The sequence below is a fragment of the Armigeres subalbatus genome, chromosome 2, assembly GCF_024139115.2.
Source record: "Armigeres subalbatus isolate Guangzhou_Male chromosome 2, GZ_Asu_2, whole genome shotgun sequence".
Taxonomy (NCBI): Eukaryota; Metazoa; Arthropoda; class Insecta; order Diptera; family Culicidae; genus Armigeres; species Armigeres subalbatus.
The window spans coordinates 115,178,464-115,193,504 of record NC_085140.1 but is presented as its reverse complement, the minus strand read 5'-3'; the positions used below and the strand labels follow the sequence as shown (position 1 = coordinate 115,193,504).

At 36.7% G+C, this 15,041-nt stretch overlaps 1 protein-coding gene across 2 annotated transcripts in view; it reads left to right on the top strand.

The window, feature by feature from the left end:
• LOC134210693 (flightin) overlaps positions 1–15,041 on the top strand; it is an 81,761-nt gene that overhangs the window by 2,489 nt on the left and 64,231 nt on the right. The gene's annotated exons all lie outside the window — the stretch shown is intronic.

Sequence of the window (15,041 nt, the reverse complement as noted above, 5' to 3'; positions counted from 1 at the left end):
AAAAAAATAATTATTAATTTTACAAATACGCGGCGAATTGGCTCATCTTTGGTTATACGTGTAGACCCAAAGGCCTTAACTCCAGGGTTTTCTTAGAGTTCTGTGAACGCATTTTATTATTTGCATCGGTAGATTCTACCACAACATTCATGTTTTCCAAAAATATTATGCGCTAAAATACATCATTGCTCATTTGCGCCGCCACTTTGGAAAAATTGCTCAATATATCGCTAACCGCTTTGTAGTCCTGGACATCCTGAACAATGTTGCCGAATACAACTTGGGTCTAGGTACGAGGGATCTCAAGCTAGAGCAATATTTCAAACATGCAAGTATATTGCATGCCTATTTGTAAAATTCCTAAATACTTTTCCCACCGAATTAACTTTGCTAAAGGCATCAATTTCAAATTTGTTTGATAAGAATATTTACAATGTGGAAAATTCCTTATAGGTATCGGAATATCTTGAGTAGTCTAAAATGATGATTTATTATATACATAGGGGAACGATTCGCCACTTCATCTCATAGCTCCTATTTCCATCCCATCAAAAACAAAGCAATGGAAAGGAATTTGGTTTGTTTATTATTTTTGTGATTTTTTTCAGCAGTGAGCACGCATGTTGACAAAAAGAAGCGACGAATTTGGTGCCGTATTTCTTTGTTTAGCGATGAGATGGATATATGTACTGTGAGATGGAGATCGGAACATTTCCCCTATATACTAATCAATGCCTCATGTCAAGCACACGCCTTCCTGCATAACCTTTTTGAATAGGCCAGGCTCCGAATGATATCTGTCGTTTCTGTAACATGAGACGTGGAACCTCCGAATATCTGGTTGCAGTCAATTTCTAAATAGTGGCCTTACTTCGACTGATAACCCTGGAAAGGTAGTGGGTTTTATTATTTAAATTTTGCCAATTTTTTGATTATCTACATCATATATTTATTTGATTGTTCATGATAATAAATGTTTTTCTCGAATCGATCCCGGCAGAGGTACTATTTTTCATTTTTATTGAATTTCTAATCCCGTGCAATAAACCATTTTCAAAAAAAATCAGCTTGTAATTTTTAAAATTATTTTGAATTCCGTTGGCTCTACCCTGCCGTGGTAAATTTTAGTGTTTCTACTTTTTCTCTGATGACAGCATTCGTCCTGTTCTCCTAGCCCATTGAGCAGTGTTGCATTTTGAACTGGACGCGTGCTAAGAAAAGTCCGTTCGTGTTTTTAATCTGAACTTGATCACAGCAATCTTGGATCATCGTTCAGAATTTTCATTTGGCTCTTGAACTCTGCGTTCAGCTCTTATTTTTGAATGCGTTAAAAATATCAAGTGAAATTAAACAATCTGATGCCTAGACTGGCCCAGGAAACAAAAAGTTGTCTAATTCCACGGGGCACCCCCCAGGATTGTGTCTTTGGGTGAGAAAATCAATCTCTGAAAATTTCAGCTCAATCGCTTGTTGCATAAGCTGGCGCATTTGATTTGAAGTATGTATGGGGATTTCAGCCAAAATGTATAGGAAAATACACCTCCGTCACTCATTCGATCTGGAAATTGGTTCTGATTGCTCGATTGACCTTAGAATTGCAAAAACGGCAGTTGGTATGCTACAGAACAATTTCACAGAACATTGTATGATGATTAAATGAATTTATATATAGGCTTCGGCTGATGCGATTCGATCAAAAAACCCAAAAATTCACAAATCAGCTCCTAATAAATCAGCCGAAAATTATATGAAAGTTCATTTAATCATCATGCAATGTTCTGTGAATTTGTTCTGTAGCATACCAACTGCCGTTTTTGCAATTCTGAGGTCAATCGAGCAATCAGATCCAATTTTCAGATCGAATGAGTGACGGAGGTGTATTTTCCTATACATTTTGGCTGAAAGCCCCATACAAACTTCAAATCAAATGCGCCAGCTTATGCATCAAGCGATTGAGCTGAAATTTTCAGAGATTGATTTTCTCACCCAAAGACACAATTTTGGGGGGTGCCCTTTGGAATTCGACAACATTTTTTTCTCCCCATAGTAATCTGGGCCAGTCTACTGATGCCTTTATAAAGTTTTTTTTTTTATATTAACGTATAGGGGTAATGACGGCTTTGGCAGGTTTTGTTCTATTATTGGCAGGGGGGTTTTTTACGACTGATTATGCTCAAATTTGGCCCAAACATTCTTTGCATATCAAAGAATATTGTGGCCAAATTTCATAAAATTCGGTCGACAAAAACCCCCCTGCCAATAATAGAACAAAACCTGCCAAAGCCGTCTGCTCCCCTATGTATGTATTGCGGATCTTTTCAAAATTTTCCATTTTGAGGATTCCGCAAAGTTCTACCGCAGCTGTCAAAGTTCTACCGCCAGCCTGCAAATCTTCTATACACTGAAACAAAAAGCTGGTAATTGGGGTTATCATAGTAGTATGCCATGCCAAATAGCAAAGGAAAAGTATGAAGTGACAGCTGCGGTAGTTTGAAAATTGAACCGGAAAAAGGAATGTTTTCTCTGGAACAGCAATATAACAAAGACTGAAATGAATCATAATTCAATCAACGTAAATAGATTTATAATTAAGAGGCTTCTGTCAACGGATAATTCAGAATTTCAAGGGAAATTAGAAAATGTTATGCAGCTTTGTACTTTCCGTAGTAACAATATGGAAATGTGACTCAGGATGACAACTTAAGGAGGATGTACGGCGGGGTTTAGAATTTGAGATCAGGGAATTTTAGCTGCTTATCCGTAAATTTGCTTCCCGGTCCTTAATATACGGAAAAAATGACTCAAAAGGACTACAAACAGTGGAATTTAATTGGATAGGACTAACTCGTGTCAAAGGTAGGTAAAATAGCTTCAATTTTTGAACAGCAGCCCTTCTTCCAGTATTTTGTATTGCTGTCTGAAATACTTTATCTATTTACATGGTTGTGAATACCACCAAATTGTTTCGCAGAAACTTTTGCAGCTTTAATCGGCCTATTTCATCGGGAATTATTGGCTGATCGTCCTAGGTTTTGGGATTTGTAAATGGCGTGGGTCTATTAAATAGCATTCCGTTGAAACATGGTCACCAATCCTTAAACAATCGGTGCTACCGCCTTAGTATAGTGATTGATCGGCCAAATCCTGAGTTAAATTCCCATAAGAGAAGGCGAACGAGGATGTTGTTCTAAGAACAATAGTGTTCTTTTTGGTCAAGGATGGCGGATTCTCATTTTATTTCTATCGTTCTTTATTTGTATAATCTAAAATTGACAACGTGTTAGTTAAATAATATGTATGCATTGAAGTAGATAAAATCAGAAGAACGTAAAGGGTGCTTTTTCTTCATACATTTTCTCGAATCTTGACTTGCAGGAAACATAATATTTCATCAAGTTCTTAAACTATTTATTAAATAAAAAAGTCAATATTAGTTTTTTTGCAATTATTAAAAGATATATGGTTCGAATGGGAAAACACAAATGTTTATGAACTCTACTTGAATTATTTGGTTTAATCTCAGGGTTTGATTACATAGCGGGGTGAACAGAAAACCGGAAGCAGTGGTGTGAACGAACTGACAGACCTTTGAGCGAATAACAAAGTTCATACTGTGTTCAAGCAAAGCCTCCTTGGAGTCCAACTTTTAGAACGGAACGCGCGTGCTGTTCTTATGATCACGGGTTCAGTCAATATTTTAAACGCGTTCAAATGCAACACTGCCATTGAGAAACATTTAAATCTCGTGATTCATTCGTGGTTCAAATCTGCAGAAAACAGAACTGAGCGTTATACCAGTTTTATTTTTTGACAGTTGACTGGTATAAAAATGAATCTAGAACAGCTGCTGAGAAAATTAATATTTCAGATTCATATTCAAACTGACAGCCCCGAACGATTGGAATAACTGCTGTCGGTCTAAACTCCTTCTCTTGGCCAACCTGAGCGTTCAAATCTCCTATGATGATTTCGACGTCGTGGCTTGGGCAGCTATCGTACTCACTTTCCAGCTGTGCGTAGAATGCGTCCTTATCATCATCAGTACTTCTGGAGTGTGGGCTGTGGACGTTGATTATGCTGAAGTTGAAGAACCGGCCTTTGATCCTCAACCTGCACGTTATCTCGTTGATCGGCTACCACTCAATCGCGCGCCTTTGCATATCGCCCATCACTATGAAAGCTGTTCCCAGCTCGTGTGTGTTGCCGCAGCTCTGGTAGATGGTATGATTACCTCTAAACGTTCGCACCATTGACCCCTTCCAACAAACCTCCTACAGCGCTACGATGCCGAATCCACGGTCCTTGAGCACATCGGCGAGTATGCGTGTGCTCCCGATGAAGTTAATATATTTGCGGCAAAACATACTTTTGCATATAAACAATAAAGACGGATCCTTAAAAAAACGAAAATCGATCCATAAATAACTTCTGAATGTTCCATAAAACGCTACCATAAATCCATAAAATAGTTCAGGAGATCCCATGAAGAATATTTTTTCGATCCATAACTAAACTAAAATTTAGCAATTAATGGGAAAATATGTTCCATTAACATAGCCAAGAAAAACAATACAATTCCTGCTATTTTACCATGAGCGTATGACAAATGATCCATAAATCTTTGGAAAATGATCAATAAAAAACTATATTTTGATCCATAAAACTTCAAATTTGCGCATTTTTTTATCGTAATGATGATCCATAATTTCAGTAATATGATCCATAATTTTAGTCATATGATCCATAACTCTGACTATTTGATCCATAGCTTTGTTCAAATGATCCATAGTTTTGGTGATATGATCCATAAATATTGGCAAATGATCCATAGATTTTATAAAATGTGTGGATCAATTGATATAGTTCCATTGGCCTTCTTTCCAAGCATTATGGATCATATAAACAAAATTATGGATCATATGACCAAAATTATGGGTCATATTACTGAAATTATGGATCATCATCAGGATAAAAATTGCGCAAATTGGATCAAAATTTAGTTTTTATGGATCTTTTTTCATAACGAACGAACTTTTGATAGAAGCCTCTGAGACCCATAGTATTATATACCAATCGACTCAGCTCGACGAGCTGAGCACATGTCTGTCTGTCCGTTTGTATGTATGTGTGTATGTGTGTATGTATGTGTGTGTATGTATGTGTGTGTATGTATGTGTGTGTGTATGTGTGTGCGTATGTGTGTGCACAAAAGCTATGAAAAACATTAGGATTTATGGATCATAAAATTATTTTTTATGGAATCTCCCGAACTATTTTATGGATTTATGGTATCGTTTTATGGAACACTCAGATGTTAGTTACGGATCGTTTTTCATTCTTTTATGGATCGTTTTTGCACATTGAACGGTGCAAAGTAAGGGCTGCCGATATTTGCAGTTCCACGAACCGAGTTTCCTCGGTTCGCCCTAAGGTTGCTCGTATCCCGGCCAGCGCCACGAGGAGGTAGGGATAGGAGTTGCTGGGTAAGAGACTAAGAACCGCGAGATGGGGTCTATTTTATTCCTTCAGGTACGCGAAGTACCAATGGTACGTTTTACCCAGCATTTGCCGTGTTTTTTCACATTATGAACTCGTAAAAGTTTCTGGTTTTTTTGATCGGAAATATAATTTGATTAAATGCGGCCATGATGGTCATTTTTTAAAACTCAAATGAATAGTTTGTATGATTAAAATGAGGAAATATATCCATTTATTATGAAAAGAGTATTAGTCACAAGAAGTTGATGAAACAATGTACCATGCGTCTCCATATGCTTGTATGCTCATATGATGAACATGTTTAAAACTTGTTGGCATAAAAATATAAAAAATATAAAGTAATGAAATTACAAACTTGGCATCTTCGATAAAGTTTTTCATGAGAAGCTTTGTTACAACTTTTGTGAATACACAAACCGTGTATGTTGTAAAGAAGAAAAAATATTTTTTTCATTTCACTTTTAGGAGGATCGAATACGGAAGTTGAATACCTCCAAAGAATCACAAAAACTTACCAATAAATTATCTGAAGGACACCATTACGCTGAATCGTAGAATAAAAGTACTATTACATAAACAGGAGGGAAAAATATCTCAAAAAACTGTAGACATATATGTAATCAATTTTATGTGTCAAAGATACTATTTTGAAACATTCCAGTTCATCCAAAAATCTGTTAGTTCAGGTCTTGAATTCTACCATAGAAGCGAAAGGTAAATGCAAATAAAAATACTCAGAGTACATCCTACTCAGTTCAAAGATATCAAAAGACTCATGAGAAATTTGATTTATTTGAAATTTTTCTGCGTGCCCCATAATGACAGTCTAGAATGCGTGAAATGTTCTGAAGTTCGGCTCGTAAGACCTACGCAACAACGGCCTTAAAAAAGTTTTCTACAACTATCAAAACCCTGCCCAACAGATCCTTGGATACCTGCCAAGAAGTGATATACCGATCTATCTGCATTTTAATACACTGAAGGGCATCCAAAACATTCTTGAGTTCAGGTCGTATAACGGTATAACGTTTCTTAGCAGGTATCCAAGGAGCTGTTGAGAAAGGTTCTGATAGCTGCCGAAAACATTTTCGAGGCCGTTGTTGCGTAGGTCTTACGAGCTGAGCTTCAGAACATTTCTCGCATTATAGAATGTCTTTATGGGGCACGCAAAAAAAATTTCCCAAGAGTCATTTGATTTCTTTGAACTGAGTAGAATGTACTCTGAGTATTTTTATGTGTATTACCTTACCTTACTTTACTTACCTTTCGCTTCTATGGTAGAATTCAAGACCTGAACCTGAAATGGATATTTTGGATGAACTGGAATGTTCCAAAATAGTATCTTCAACACATAAAATTGATTACATATATGTGTACAGTTTTTTGTGATATTTTTCCCTCCTGTCTGGCACAATTTGGTTTATTTCGTGATCAGATTTTAAGAAATATGACCATAACTCTTAGATCAGGGATATGGCTTCCAATATCGGTCATTACAGTAATCAGATGTGTTAGAAACGTTCAAAATCGCTTCTACTTAAAATATTTCATGTATTTACTTTATTTTATGACGCCAGAACTTTATTGCACTTGATAACTGGAGAAATATGACCATCATAGCAAAAAATAAGGAAAAACACAGACATTTTCGATACTCATGAACGCGGAGAGGTCGGCACCTATGTCAAAAGCAATTTCTACTAATCCCGTTTTAGAAAAGTCTGGAGTCATGAAATTTGGTTAACGCTTTGGAGAACGAGCACTTTGAAGAAGGTGACTGTTGTCCCGGCCTTTTAAGGGTTAACCGTTCCATTGGAGAGCCTACTTTTTTGTTATTTTTTTTGTAAACAAGCTATTAGGGTAAGACGGTATAATGAGACCCCCCCCCCCCCTATCAAAACTCTCTTCTTTTATTTCTAGCAAACTATAACTAACTAAGGTTAAAAATAAGTTGATATTGATACCTTTTAATATTTGTAAGACCATCATACTATAGTATACTATACTATATATGTGAATGTGGAAGTATTTTCGGATTACATCCAAAATCCAAAATGTGAAAGATTTAATGTAACTTTCCATGTTTGGTTGCTCAATATTATAAAGCAACGCTGCTATACTGTCCGCAAAACTTGCGCTTTTCTCAGTGATTAATATGATATAAAATAGCTTCCATCTTAAAAAATGTTTCACTGGTCAAAACGCCCCAGTGTAGGCAGGACGATATGCCCTTACCAAGTGGACACAAGCGCGGCGAGCTCAGCGGCAGCTGCTTCCAAATGATATGGAAACTATCGATTGGTAATTCAAACTTGCTTAAATAGACTTTTGATTTGTAACCTTTTTATTATGGGATAGATAAAATACTAATAAAGGGCTATGAATCGTCTTTGGCTAAGATAGGGCGTTTTGCCCAGGCACTTGTTGAAACCCATTTTTCACGACTTTTAAAAAAAGCTTTATTACGTGTTCACTGTGACTTTTTGGGCTACCAAATAACATTGCGTTAGAAAGTACAAAGTTATTATAGGTAATGTCTTAGGGGAGGCTGGGGGCATATTATACAGTCTCACCCTATATATACAGCGTATTGAATAAAAATTTACTATGGACATTCAGGACAGAGTTTTATGTTGAGTAGCTGTATGTACCCAGGGATTGCGAGTTTGATTTCGCAACTGTTGGAATGGTCAATGACGCTAAAACCAGTTGGTAAACGGACTGGAGTAATATGCACCCCAGGGACAAAACGACCCATTGTAATTTTTCGAGTACATTTTCGACAGTTTTTCGAGAATATTTACTACAGCGCATGTAGTTCGCATTTCGAACTACCAATCCAGTTGTAAACATTCTTGAAAATATTTCCTGGAACACCTCTAAATATGCCAAAAGGTCATTTTGCCCCGGGGGTGCATATTACCCCATTTTACCTTACTTCCTCAGTTGATAAGAAAATCAAAAGAATCGTTAAAAAACACCCAATGATTAAAAGAAGGTAGATATCACTTTTAGAAACATTAACTCCGGCAAAAAAATTCTACCGAGAAAAAGATAATTACCGAAACTGTCATATTCAGAGAAGTGTCATTTTCGAAAAATTGTTATTTTCGGGGAAATGTCAAATCCAGGAAATATTTTTGAGAAATTTTCATTTGCGAGGAAACGTACGTTATATTCGGGGAAATGTCATGTTCGAGGAAATTTGAAATATGCCTAACGACCGATATGCTTATCGTACAATATGCCTTACGTTTTTCACACCTGATGTACTGATGCTTAATCTCGCGGACTTTACTCCTCTTTTACACCTCTCCCTTTTCCGTCCAACTCCATATATAATCGCCTGTTTAGGATAGAGGATATATGACCCAATTGTTGAGAATATCGGTCAAGGGGAGCAGAATTTTTACTGAAGTGGTCGTTTTCTGAATAATAATAAATAACCACACTCCCCGTAGCCACCTTCCGCTTTTTCCAATGACCCTCCAACTCAAATTTAGTTTAAATGTACTAATGCGTTCAACAGGTATGTGAAAACGTTCGTTCCATTAACATGGCCTCCTTCTTTCTCCTGCGACCCTCCCATCTATTATATAATCGTCTTAGGACAGAGAATATGTGTTCCAAATTTGGTGGAAATCGGTTGAGGGGCTCAGAAGTTGCAAAAGATCGTTAACTAAACAATATAACCACCCTCCCCAATCTTCCTGCTTTCCTAATGACTCTCTCAACCCCTTTGTTATCTCTTCCCCTGGGGATAGAGACTGTGTGTTCCAAATCTGGTTTAAATCGGACCTGAGGGCTAAAAGTTACCCTGATTTACTACTTATTTCCCACTTCTCAGTGTGAAAATGGAAAGCGCAAAGTGAGAAAAACGTCTATCTACTCACATTTTTACAGTGAGTAGAAATTAAGAGTGAAAGTGACCAATTCTCACTGCTTATTTCTCACTTCTCACTGTAAAAAGTGAAAAGAGTAGTGAGACGTCTCATTACTCACTTCGCGTTTCTCACTTTTTACAGTAAAAATGAGAAATAAGGAATGAGAATTGATTCGTCTCACTTCTCACTCCTAATTTCTTACTTGTCACTGTGAAAAAATGTGATGTGAGAAGTAACTTCTCACTTCACACTACTCACTTTTCACAGTGAGAAGTGGGAAACAAGTAATGAGAAGTGAGACAGCTCACTTTTCACACCCTATTCCCCGGTGAAATCTCGCTTAACTTTTCAAAATGACCTAAGTAACATTTTGTTCATGAAATAATTTAAGTAGTGCAATCAAAAGCTTTATATTGGTCTGTTGATTGCTTCTCAAATTAATTCATGAAAAGAATGTTACAGGACTCTGAAAGTTAAAGCTCTATTCGGCCAAATGTCTATCAATGCCCGCACATAGAACTCATGGTCATCATGAGTATTGAATAGGCGAGAAAATATCCAGCACAATAGGCTATTCGACCAAATATCCTACTGGGCCAAATGTCCTATTCGGCCAAATGTGCTATTCGGCCAAATGTCATATTCGGCCAAAAACAGTACCAAAACGACTTATCTGCTTTTGTAAACAATTATTCAAACGTCGATTTGATGAATCTGATAGCACTCTCACGCAAACCAACAACACCAAACTAAGATAGCAGAAGTCTTTACCTAAGTGTTGATGGTGTTGGTTTGCGTGGGAGGTGAGCGGGTCATTTGGCGTAACGCCATTTGACACATGGTCATTTGGCATAAAGACCATTTGGCATAACGGTCATTTGGCATAACGGTCATTTGGCATAACGGGCATATGGCATAATTTTTTGAGTGAATATAACACAGCTTAATAATAATATTAAAAAGACATAATCTTTTCGAAGAAAGCATGTATTAGCCGAGAATGAAGCAATGATAAATGTTCTCTCAATTGGAAATAAAGCATCTATCGCGATTTGTTTGCCCGGGTTAAGACAATGGTGGATCCCGAGTAGACGAAAATAGCTAAATAATAGCAAATGTTGATAAGATACCAAAATGAGATATGGACTTGATTGATATAAGAGATAAAGATCAGACGACAATATCAATATTTTGCACTTAAATATCATGGGAGATCAAGTTATCTATTTGTAAAGTAGACAATATCATGTGCCATTAGTTTGTTCTAATCAATAACATATCTTGCTATTCAAATGACATTTCGGTGCAAATTTTGATATTGTTGCCTGTTCTTTTATCTCTTATATCAATCAAATCCATATCATGTTTTGTTATTCTGTTCATGGCTTCTGCCCGGGATGTGATCCCTTTTTGCCTTTCACGTATACTAAGCATACGTAAAGACTATAGGATCACTCCAAAACCGAACTTTGATAGAGGCTCGGAGACCCTAGTATTATCTAATCGACTCAGCTCGACGCATCATTGCTGTCTGTATGTGTGTATGTATGTGCCTGCTCGCAGAGCAAGATTACTTTTGACAGATATCGAATCATTTTGCATCGATGTCTTATTAGTATGGGTAGCACCAGCCATTCTTATGACCGGGTGATTTTCTAATTATCGAACTGTCACTTTTAAGTTTAATTCTTCAAATGAGACAGACCCTTAGTGTTCATTAGGCACTTCCACAGTTATTAACTGCGAAGATTCTAAGCCAAGTTACCATATTTGCATTCGTATATCATGAGACTAACCAGTGTTGGTAAAATCACTCATAAATCTCAATCAACAGGTGCTCCCATGCGAACAAATCGTCTCGATTTTAAGGAATGCATCACGCTTGAATTTTCATGCTAAAACGCATCATTTCATTTTCAAAAAATCATTTTGGTTCAAAAACGCATTTAAAATCAATTTAGGGCAATTTATTACTTATACATAAAGAGTCAGAAAATATATTAAGCTCTTTAGTGGAATGTATTAAACCGTCTAAGACGAATTAAGTACTTCCATTTAATTCACCAGTTGATTTTCGTTATCTTTTGCAGATACGTATTTCGAGTCGATTCAAGTACAGAGACGCGACGACCACGGTTGTGGTCGAAATACGTATCTGCAAAGATAACGAAAATTAACTGGTAATATGTAGACATATAATTAAATTTGACATTTCATAAAAATTCTAATATTTTATGCGACAAACGTCAAGTCACTATTTTTAACGAAGGAGAACAAAAGAAAACCTACGATGATTCAAATGGATGATTAAACTCATCCACGAGTTTTTAGGTGCTGAGTTGGGTGCGTTTCAACTCACGCTTGATTTGAATCATCCATGAGTTTTGAGACACTGAACACGATGATACTTTTATGCCTAGGGACATCGAGACAATTTCCAAATCGAAAATTGCCTAGACCGGCGACGAGAATCGAGCCCAGCCACCCTCAGCATGGTCTTGCTTTGTAGCCGCGCGTCTTATCGCATGGCTAAGGAGGCTAAGGAGGGCCTCTTACCAGCAGTAGTTATCAAAATACATTTTCCAAAAATATCGAGGGGGCCAAAAAAAAACAATTTTTTTTTTGGTGGATGTTTTTATTTTTATTTAGCACTAGTTGACCCGGCAGACGTTGTCCTGCGTAGTAGGCGAAAATGTACATTGTGAACTGCCTATGTGAAATTCCTATTCGAATCGTTATTTTAGTTTTTCAGATTTACTCAACATTAGTTAATTTTCGCATGAGGAAATATCATACAAACCGTCGGAAACGATAATGAACATATCTGCTGAAGTAATGAAGAAAATCGATCGAGCCGTTTTCGAGTTATGCGGATACGAACACAGACCATTTCATTTATATATATATAGATTATGTGTTACTGTTTTATTTTGGCACGAAATATATCATTTATAGATCATACATTTGTCGCCAAGAGTAATTAAAGTAAAATATTATATATCCTATCAGGTCACGAATATTAAAGGGACTCTTGCTCACAAATTTCGTCTAAGGTGCCTTGCAATTGATGACCCATTTACATCCACGATTTCGAGCATCTATTGTTATCTTGTTTGGTATTAATCGGTTTCGTCACACGATACATATTATCTCAAAATTATAAATTTTAGACATCATCTGCGTTTCACGATAGAGTATTTTGGTGCGTGTATCAATCCAATCCGGTTGGGTCTCCAAATATTTCGAAAACTCGGTAGCCATTCTGACTAGTGCTTCCATGTCGATCCCAATTCTGCAATCTGATGATATCAGACTGTCAGGATATTGAAATCTTTCGATCGTTCGACTACTTCAAAGTTTGAGGGCTGTTCTCGATGACACTCAACCACATGAAGCGTTGGTAGACACCTTCGTGGTGTGTTCGGTGTAAAATCTACCACGGTCATATTTCGCTACAGGCAAATCCTGACCCAACGAATACCTTCCCAATATCCACTCCGTGGTACTTAGAGGGTGTCGCTGAGTCAGGCCTCTCGTTAAAGTAAACTACATCACACTTCCTTCCCTCCCAAGTTACGGTGAAGATGGGCGTGGTCAGAAGTAGTAATCCTCATGCTTTGTGATTTTCATCCTAGATTGAAATCAAGGACACACACCACCTTGATTTCTGATACAATCTGGATAAGGATTTCAAAAGAAAACATGAGTATCACTAGTGTCCGATCTACAGAGTACCGTAACTAAGTATATGCTATGCTATCTATGCTATACTAAAATCTAATTATTTTAATTTCATATACCCAGCTTTTAAGCAAGTGAACAATCGCAGTTTGAGTATGATATTTTATGAATATTCAAAATATAATCGAAATATACAGAATAGAGATATGTGAGATGGAACTTTTTGGTGAGAAGTTGTTTAGTCGGAACAACTCTAATATAACGGGTTAGGCTTATTCATCTAACATTTGAGTTGAATGATAAATCATGGCGAAATATTTTTACAAATAACATTACGTTTGCTTCTTGATGTAGCAGTGGATCTTAATATTATGAATTACAAAGATAAATCGCGTTCATTTAACTAATCAAGTTCCTTATATACACCATTCTACTATTGCAATTTGTGATGATTAATGAGTCTTGAAGTCGCCGAAGAATCAGTAGGTGGAATGCGTTTTCGAGAACGAGACGCAACATGGTGCAGTCCGAGACGTTTCGTCTGTTGGGCTACTTTTTTGCAACTATCAAAATATGTTTGTCAATGTTGGAGGCGGTCAAGTGCAGCGTTCAAATAGGTAACCAATGAGAAGACACATTTTATTGAAATTTCGTGTATTGAACATATGTTTGATTTGATGGAGTCCATGATTTCACGGAGCTGATCAAGCTGATTCTGGCAGTCGTGTACATTACTTTCAATTTGCTTTTAATTCTGGGCATTCGATTTGTGAGAATGAAAAAAAAGTTTTATTCATCGTTTTCGTTTCATTTTCTGGTGTTTTATTTATAACTTATTTCAGCTCATTGTGAAACTTATTCTAATCAATAGGATATTTACGATTGTAATGAACATATTAGCGATATTACACAATCGGCAATATCTGACCGTGATGATATTTCGACGACAGATGGATAAAGGACCCATAGCTTTGATGATAATCTTCTAATACTAGTTGGAGTAAGCTAATTCAATTGACATGGATTCAAAACTTATTGGATACATATTTGTTTTATTTCAGTTATAATGTATTTGAGGTTTGGATAATGGGGAGTTTTGCAGTATGTGAAGAAGCAACAATTTTCAAGTACAGTTGATGAGTCTAAAGCTCAAGAGGATGAAATCATTAAAAAGACGAAAAACATGCAACCAAAATCACCGCAGTAGGGTAATAAAACATAGAGTTGAAGACCCGACCGTTGAGGAATCGCTCGATAACATTTTATCAATGCTTTGTTTTCGCTGTCTTGAGAGTGATCCGATAGGGAAGCATCCATAAATTACGTAACGCTTAGAGGGGAAGGGGGGGGGGCGGTGACCGAAGTGTGACAACCCATACAAAAGTTTTAAGTGATTCATACAAAAAGTGTGACATAGGGGGGAGGGGGGTTTGAAAATGGCTAATATTTGCGTTAAGTAATTAATGAATCTTCCCTAGTTCATAAATGCAAAGAGTGCTGTTGTTAAAATAATGTACATTAATGTTACTTGAAATCAATTCTTCAATAAATGGTGCAATGTTCCAATAGTTGCCGAATTTTGTTATTCGTGTTCATATAATTGCCAAACCCATAGGTTTGATACAGAAACACTATCGCAGATATTAGAGCAAGGGAAATAGAACAGAAGGTACTTCAATCAAAGTTTACCAGTTATATAGAAATTCCAGAGCAGTTTTTGCTTCTATCGCAATGACAGGTCAGCTAATTGAGCGGCATCTGATAATGTATCAATAAATTCCCCATTCCTAACTATGTCGCTAACTATGTAACTGGCGGAAAGAAGGGACGATAACCACAACATAAACAACCAACAAAAAGTCCACCAGTAGTTAGTTCAATGAGAATCACCCAACCATGTAGCCGAAATCTATAAGATGAAATAAATATTAATTACTGAATTTTTAAAATGTCATTCATTTAATTTATTAAGCTTAC